The sequence below is a fragment of the Anolis carolinensis genome, chromosome 5 (assembly GCF_035594765.1).
Source record: "Anolis carolinensis isolate JA03-04 chromosome 5, rAnoCar3.1.pri, whole genome shotgun sequence".
Taxonomy (NCBI): Eukaryota; Metazoa; Chordata; class Lepidosauria; order Squamata; family Dactyloidae; genus Anolis; species Anolis carolinensis.
In genome coordinates, this window is record NC_085845.1 from 105,781,855 (window position 1) to 105,791,092 (window position 9,238).

The 9,238-nt window shown below is 35.6% G+C and overlaps 1 long non-coding RNA gene across 1 annotated transcript; it reads right to left on the minus strand.

The window, feature by feature from the left end:
- Positions 1–265: 265 nt before the first annotated feature.
- On the minus strand, positions 266–8,947 carry LOC134299368 (uncharacterized). The gene is made up of 2 exons (XR_010006560.1): positions 8,201–8,947; positions 266–1,325 (listed from the first exon to the last, which is right to left on the minus strand). It is a non-coding gene; the product is annotated as an uncharacterized LOC134299368 (long non-coding RNA).
- Positions 8,948–9,238: the final 291 nt, after the last annotated feature.

Genomic DNA, 9,238 nt, shown 5'->3' on the forward strand with positions numbered 1-9,238 from the left:
GATACTTGGGCAGATCTCCATGGCATAAAAGGCAGACCAGTCTTAGGCCAGCTTCATTTTTTTCTATGTCATAGTCTCTCTCTCTCACACACACAGAGGATTTGTGAGCTCACTGTCTCATCAGTGTGCAGATGACATCCTACTCTATTGTTCCTTTCCAACTCAGTCTAGGGAAGCTTTGAGTCCCTATATTGGGAGAAAGATGGGATAAAAAATAAGTAAGTTAGTCAATAAATAAATTAATAAACTGAGACCACACAGGCTGTATATTTGAGACTGTTGGAATATGTTTTACTGAAACAGACCATTTTCATATATGCTTCAATATAGGCCACAGGTAAGCAGCCAAATATCATTCAGATGTTTTGCATTACAATTCCCTTGCTCATTGAGTGGTCAGATTGGGGTTTCTGTGAAGTTTATTCCAAACCATTACATTACATTTTTGAAGATTAAATGTAATCTTGATACAACCAACCAATCCAATCTGGTTGCAACAGAGAGAAGATTCTGCAACTTTGCCTTGCTGTTGATCAGCCTGTACCTCAAGTACAGATCGAAAGGCATAGAGAGATTCTGTTTCACAATTCTTTCTTTTCTTTTCTTTTCTTTTCTTTTCTTTTCTTTTCTTTTCTTTCCTTCCTTCTTTCCTTCCTTCCTTCCTTCCTTCCTTCCTTCCTTCCTTCCTTCCTTCCTTCCTTCTTTCCTTTCATTTTTCTTTCTTTCTTTCTTTCCTTATCTATGTGAAACCTAAGTTGTCTGTTTTCCACTGTCTTTACATTGCATAGTTAACCTTGCTTTGGTGTGGAATAGATACATGCAAGTCCCATCAGGCATTGTTTTTTTTAAAAAAAAAATTTTATTTATGATTTTCAAATACAGTGCACTATTAAAAACGGGGAACGTGCAAAAAGAAGAAACAAAAGCAAAAATATATATACAACCAAACAAACGGGACATAAGGAGGTGAGGGTTAACAATCATTCAACACGCAAAAAAAAAAAAAAAAAAAGGGGGGGGGGAGGAGTCAGGAATAGGGATAGGGATTAGTAAACATAGAACCATAAGAAGAAATTAATATTTAACACTGTGTTTAAAGCTATCAATTTCCAGTTTATACATAGTCATCAAATATAAAATTAATCATTTTTTAATATAGTCTTCCAGTTTGAACCAGTTTGTCCTTCTAACAGGTTTTCCTCTCGATTCTTTCAAAAGGAATGTAAGTTTATCCATATTTTTGATTTCTTCTAACTTGTGGATCCAAGCTTCTTTTTTCGGAGATTCCTCCAGTTTCCATGTCTTTGCCAAAGCCATTCTAGCAGCTGTAGCGCAATAAGTAAATAAAATATCATCATTTTTATCAAGTTTGAATTCACTATCTACAATACCTAATAGGTAATATTCTGGTTTTAATGGGAATTTCAATTGTAAAATTAGTTGGGTTTCTTGGTGGATCATTTTCCAGTAACTTTTTGATTTTTTACATAACCACCATAAATGATAGAACGATCCTTCCTGTGATTTACATTTCCAACATTTCTTATCATAGTTTTTATACATTAATCCTAATTTTTGGGGGGTCATATACCAGCGATGAAAAATTTTTAACCAATTCTCTTTCAAGTCTGATGCATATGTATATTTTAATTTTTTATTCCAAACCTCTTCCCATTCTACTAATTTAATCGGTCGTCCAATATTTTGTGCCCATTTTATCATACAATTTTTAATCTCATTTGTTTCGGTTGCCCATTCCTAAAGTAGGCCATAAATCTTAGATATCGTTTTCTTCTTACTTGTCATTATTTTATCCCATCGATTGTCTATCTCACCAAATCCAGTTCTTTTATCCTTATTATATTGTTCATTAAGTTGGGCATATTGGAACCATGAGGTACCTGGGAATTTCTTTTTTATTTCTTCCTGTGATTTTAACATGTAACCTTCTTTCTTTTTTATCAAAATATCCTTATATTTTGGCCAAATTGCCCACCCTAAAATATTTCTTTGTTCTGCCTCTAGGGGTGAAATCCACATTGGGATCTTATTATTATAAAATCGTGGTTTATATTTTTCCCATATCTTTATTAATGCTGATCTGATAAAGTGGTTACCAAAGTTTTTTTCAATTTTCCTTTTTTCATAGCCAATATAAGCATGCCAGCCTCGTCGTAAATCCATTCCCTCCAATGTTAATATGCTTTCATTTTCTAAGGTTGCCCAGTCTATGGTCCATTGTAGTGCGCAAGCTTCAAAATATAATTGTAGGTTGGGTAAACCAAGGCCTCCTTTTTTTGTCACATCTGTTAAGGTATTATATTTGATTCTAGGTTTCTTATTTTTCCAAATAAATTTCATTATTTCTTTGTTCCATTCCTTGAATATACTGTTATTTCTAATTATCGGTAAGTTTTGAAATAAGTACAGTAATTTGGGAAGAACATTCATCTTAATAATTGCGATGCGACCTAATAAAGAAATATTTAAGAATTGCCATTGTTGCAGATCTTTCTTTATCTCCTTCCATTTTGTCCAATAGTTATTTTCCAGTAGCTTAGCATTTTTTGATGATATCCAGATACCTAAATATTTCAATTTTGTCACAAATTTTAATTCTGTTTTCTCTTGTATTATTCCCTGATTTTTCTTGCTTATATTTTTCGCAAGCAATTTTGTTTTTTCCTTATTAATGTAGAAGCCTGCTAAATGACCGAAGTTCTCAATTTTCTGTATCCATTTTTGAATTTGATTTTTAGGATCTTCAATTATACATAATATGTCATCCGCAAAGGCTCGTATTTTAAAATCGTAGTTTCTAATTTTCAATCCTTTTAGTTGTTCATCACATCTGATATCTCTAATTAATGTTTCTATTGCGAAGATAAATATCAGAGGCGATAAAGGACAGCCTTGTCTTGCTCCTTTACCGATTGTGAAATCTTTTGATTGTTGTCCGTTTATCAGTATTCTAGCTTTTTGTTTATTATAAATTGACTCTAAGGCGTTCAAAAAATAATAGCCTAAATCTAATTCTTTCCCTAATAATTTAAAAAAGTCCCAATTCAACTTATCAAAGGCCTTTTCGGCATCTAAAGACATCAAAATTGCTTCTTTTTGGTGATGTAAATCATAATACTCTATCGCGTCAATCACACATCTAAGATTATCTTTTATATATCTCTCTGGTAAGAAACCATTTTGTTCTTTCCCAATCCATTCGTTCAAAAAGTTTTTAAATCTATTGGCTAGAACAGTCGTAAAGATTTTATAATCCATATTAAGCAAAGAAATAGGCCTAAATTTACGTATTTCCAATTCCTCTCCTTCCTCTTTTGGTATAGCTATTATATCCGCCTGCGTCCATGATTCTGGAATTTTTTTCTCTCTCATAGCTGCATTCATTATTTTTACTAGCCAGGGCAATAGTTCATTTTCCAATACTCTGTAAAAATAAATTGGGAATCCATCCGGCCCAGGTGCTTTGTTCGGTTTCATTGAATTCATTGCTTTTTTGATTTCTTCTTTTGTTATCTCCTTATTTAATAGTTCTCTTTGATCATCTGTAATTTTGTTGAGTTTTTGTGCACCAAGATATTCCTCAATTTTACCTTGATCTATATTTTCTTCTTTATATAAAGTGGTATAGAACTCCTCAAATTCCTGGATAATATCCTTATCTGTAGTAAGAGTCACATTTCCTTTCTTTATTTTTATAATTGGTTGTTGTTGTTTTTTCTTTCTTATTTTACGTGCTAGCCATGCTCCCGGCTTATTTGCATTTTCAAAATTATATTGTTTTATAAATTTTAATTGATTTGCAGTTTGTTCCAATTCTAAGTTTCTTTTATTGTTTTGCAGTGATCTAATTTGATTTACTAAGCTGGTATTTGAGGGATTTTCCTTTAACTTCTTCTCAGTATCATTCAGTTCTTTGTTTATTCTGGTTAATGTTAAAAATTTCACTTTATTTTTCTCCGCTTTTTGTTGGATAAGGAATCCCCTGATTACCGCCTTATAAGCATCCCAAATTGTCTGATCACTAATTTCAGGTGAAGCATTAGCTTCAAAGTATTCGTTTGTCAGTTTTTTATTTCTAGCAATGTCTTCTTCTTTTTTAAGTAAATTATTATCCAGTCTCCATTTTGAATTTTTTTTCTTATGATTGATTCTCATTATTATTGGATTATGGTCTGATTTATCTCTGGGCAATATATTAATTTCCTCGACTTTTGTGCATAATGTTTTTGAAAGCCAGACCATGTCTATTCTCGACCAGGTTTTGTGTCTATATGAATAAAAAGTATAATCTCTTTTTTCCCTATTGTTCAAACGCCAGATATCTTTTAAATCAAATTCTTCTTTTAAATTTCTAAAGTTCTGAGGGATTAATCTTGATCTCTCTTCTTTATTACTTTTAGTCATTCTACTTGTATCCAATTTCAAATCCATAATTCCGTTAAAGTCTCCTAGGATAATTAGATGATCAAATTCAGTCTCTAAGATCTTTCTTCTCAAATCCTTTACAAATTTAGTTTGTGGACCGTTGGGGGCGTAGATGTTACAAATAAGTATTTTTTGCTGGTCAATTATAATTTGAACTGCCACTATTCTACCTTCTTGATCTTTAAATTGTAGAGTCGCCGGAATATCGTCCTTTACGTATAATACCACTCCTCTTTTTTTCTTAATATCTGATGAGAAGAATTCTTTGCCAATTAATTTGTTTATCAGGTGTGAGCCATGTCTTTGGGAAATATGGGTTTCCTGCAATGCAATTATGTCAAATTTCCCCTTTTTTAATTGAATCATTATTTCTTTCCTCTTGCATGGTGCATTTAAACCGTTGACATTATTGGAATAAAATTTTAATTGTCTGATAAGGTTACCTCTATCCATCTGTCGCTTCATCTATCTCTTTTGCCTCCTGTGGTTTCCTTTCCTTTTCCGTTTTTTCTTCATCCTCCGTAGTTAGGTCCACTTCATCCTCTCTTTCACATTCTTCTTCCTCCTCATCGTCTCCTACATCCGATGGTTCTGAGGTAGTAATGGGAACTGCCCCTTTGTTTTCTTTTACTTCTTTTGGAGATTGGTGTCTCGCTCTTTTTGGCTTTTTCCTTTTAACTGATGAGGGGGGAGATTCCTCCTGCGGAGTATATTTTTTCTCTTTCAGTAACTTCTGGTAGAAATCTTTGGCTTTTTCCTCCGAGGTCAGCCAATATTTTTCACCATACCATGTCACCATTATACCTTCATTCCTCTCCCATCTGAATCTTATTTTTTGTCTCTTAAGTTCGTCTGTTAGGAAAAAATATTTTCTTCTTCTATTCAGAATCGATTGAGGAAATTCTTTCAATACAATTATTTTCTTTTCTTTATAATAAATCGGATTTCTATTATTATTTATCAACACTTGGTCTCTGACTTTTTTCCTCACAAAGTGTATAATAGTATCCCTTGTAGCCCTATTTCTTCTAGAAAAATTAGTTTGGATTCTGTATACTTTGTCTATTTCATTTTCCACATATTCTTCTTCTCTTTGGAGGAGACCTGCAGTCAATTTTGTTACAATACTCCTAATATTCTCACCTGACTCTTCTTGGATGTTTCGAAATCTTAATTGGAATTCTTTTTCGTTTAGTTCTATTTTTTCCTGTAACTTTTCCATTTTAGTATTTTTGTCTTCCAGTCCATCTACTTTCTTTTGTAACTTAAGGTGTAATTTGGAAATTTTCAGATTTTCAGATTTCAGTTCATTAATATCTTGATGTGTTTTTGCCATTTCTCTTTTCAAGAGACCAATTTCTTCTTTAATCTCTTTCTTCATTTCCAGCAATTCCTGGCATATTTCTCTCTGTTGTAGGGATTGTTTGTCCAATTTCAGTTGTGATTCTTTTTGGTGTTCAATCTGTTGTTCAGCTAATTTCTGAATTTCACGTAAAATATCCTTAAGGTTCACCTCCTCCGCTTGTGAAGGTCTTCTTCCAACTCCCAGCCCCTTGACATCTCTAATATCTTTTTCAGTTTTTTGTCTGGCCCCCGCCATATTTATTATTTGAATATGGGTCTAAATCAGCTACTTTGCACCAATCTCCAATTAATATAAGATCTATAAATATGGGTATTTCGTTTGATGTATTAGTAAATTGAACTACCTTTTATCTAAATTAATTGATAGGATAATCACCAAATTAATTGATAGGATAATCACCAAATCTAAAATAATATGAATTTATTCTTATTGTTCTGCACCTTTGCTTACTTAATTAATTTGAATTTAAATTTGATCAGGTGCTATCTCGCACATTTAATTCAATACTATGTCTTTATCAATTTATCCTTGCCCCAAATCCTGCCTCCGATCTTCTTTCTGGGCGTCGCTTCTATCTTTACATTCATTATTTCTCAATAATACTCATCCACAGTTATTCTTTATAGTCGATCCTGCGTTCTTCTTTCTTCTGCTGTCGATTCTCCCCTCAGTCGTCCTATCTTTTCTTTCCGGAGCTCTTTCCTTCCCAAGGATTTATTGTATATTTTGTTGTTTTACTTTATAACCCCACTAGCCTCTAATATCCAAAACAGTGGCTTTACCGCACAGATTTTCTAATGTTCCATTCTTCTGTATTTATCGCTGAAAGCACTTCCGGGGTGCAAGAGCCACGGACTTCTTTAGTTGATACACCAGTTCGGGCGTTGCGCTTCACCAGGCTGCTTCCGCCCTTCCTTTGCGTTTCCCGTTCCTCTTGGGCTCTCTGGCGTCCCGTAGTTTTCGCGACAGAGCGTTATCTGTACTGAGCCGTCTTCGTCACAACAAACCTCCCTCCAAGGTTAGTGGGCTAGTTCAAACTAATTCCAATTAACCCTTCAGAGTCCCTTCTGGTTAATTGTCCACAATAATTACGAATTACTTATATATTAGCTGTCATTGATGTTATTCAGGAAGTTCAGGAAGTTTTTCCCCTGATCGGCATTCCCTTATGCCTTGGTTGAGACCCCACCAAGTCTTTGCTGGTTGTTTATTTTTAACCTCCGAATATCTCCGGTTTTTATTGTCTTTCCTTCTTTCCTTTTCTTTATTCTTTTCGTTTCTTTCCTTTCCTTTCAAAATCAGATTGATTCTTAATATTGGCTCCCACTGGGTATGCCCCGTCAGCTGGATCCGTCCCTCGGGACTACTCCCGCGAGTCGGATCAACAGCGTGTTCTTGGGGTCTTTCCTTTTCTTCGTCTCGATCTCACACAGTTATTCAATTGAATAAGATATTTCCAATAAGATATTTCCAATTTTTCGTTACTCACAGTTCCCTTCTCCGCTGTTACGATTATTCCTTGGTATTATTAAAATAAAACGAGCTTGGCTTGCAGTTTTTGCGGGCACACTGCCCACTGCCGTTATCGCGATCCGCGCTCCCTCGGCTACCGGACCCGTTCACCCCAATTTAGTATTCGGGGTTCGGATCAACGGTGCTTTCCGGGCCTTGCGTCCCTTCTCATATCAATCCATGAGAAGAGGGGAGCCCAGGCTCTACCCGATCGCTCTGATAACGGAGGCTTGCCGAGAGCTCTCAGCAAGTCCGTCCTGCCGCCATGAAGCTCCACCCTGCAAGTCCCATCAGGCATTGTTTTAAATACAAATGCCATCAGGCATTGTTTTAAATATCTTCGGGGATGGGGAGGGGGACACATACACAACCAGCAGAAGACCTGTTTCATTGTGAAGGGGTGCCAGCAAAAAAACCTCCTTGCAGAACAGATACAAATTGGTCACCTTTCTCTTCTTCTACTGCCATTTTATCAAGACCAGCAAGTAGCAGCAGTTGCCATTCAGCCATTCTTGCACAGCTTAGCATTTTACGGAAATGGCCTTCTTGAATAAATATTTTGATTCAGCTAATCTGTTAAGATGAGTTGCAACTGCCAACAGCCATTACTCTGAGTTCCCAATGGTAACTAAAAGGCCTAGGTATAATCATATGCATCACTTTGTTGTCTTAGCAAGACACTTTGCTGTACATTAAAGAGTGCATATGTTAATTGGGGTTGAGAGTTTTAAAGTGGTATGTAGAAAGGCTTCTCAGATGGAGGATGTGTATCAGGTATTCAGAATCCCTAGGAAAGGTTAGTGATAACTGACAGTGACAAAGCACCTGAAAGGGGAAACGTTTCCTTCTGGGCCCAAAGAGTTCATGTATACACACCATTTAATCTGGGAACAATCAAGAGTAGCATTACTCCAGATTAGCCCATATCTCCATGTCCATCTTGGAGTCCAGATGGTCCAGCAAGGCTGAAACCAATTCAGCACTGCTTGACTGTCACCTTACTTTTCTTGCCCTGTCACTATTTCTATTTTTGGATAGCCTCAGAGCTCCAGGTGAGAACCTGACCATTGCTGGGCACCTTTGTTGATGTCAGCAAAGATGCCCGGCAACAGCCAGAAGCTCTCCAAAGTTCTGTGGCCATTTGCCACAGTGAGAGAGGGCAGAGACAACGCAAGTCCATGTGGACAAGCAAACTGATTTGAATTGGAGCCAGTCATGCTGTTCACACTCAGTCCAAAATCCATGGCTGTTCCAGAGTTGCTTAATTAAGAAAACAATAGAGAATATGTTATATTGCGAATCATAGGCAGCTCTCTTTTGTATGGTGGTTTATTTTCATATTTAGCATTTTCTTTCCATCATCATTTTATTTTGTCATGAAAATACAGGCAGTCCCCAAATTATGAACAGGATAGGTTTTGCAGGTTCTTTAAGTTGAATTTGTATGTAAGTTGTAATTTTTAAAAAATTAACTTCAGCCAAAATATTTTTTTTCACCTTTGGATATCATAGGGAATGGTTAACATCCCTGTGGTGTTTGTTTTTCAGTCTATACATCTGTTCAGAAGATTTCACCTCACTTTCTGTCCCTGGGATAATTGAATTTTGAAAAATTTGGCTTTTTGTGGAAATAAGAATTGATGAGAAGGCTTCAGCGGAGATACCTTTTCCCCATGATAACTCTTTCATGAGTGAATTTCCCTTCCAAGGGATATATTTCTCCCACTTCCTGTTGTTTCACCCCCTTGTTTTTAACTATGAGTTGTTTGTAAGTCGGATGTTTGTAACTCAGGGACTGCCTGTATAAGACCTTCTCTTTTTGATCATTCTTACTCTTGGAAAATGTCCCTTTGGCATCTTGGACCTTGTGGAAGAGATCTCTTGTTTTATTGCTTTGTATCTTTATAACATAAC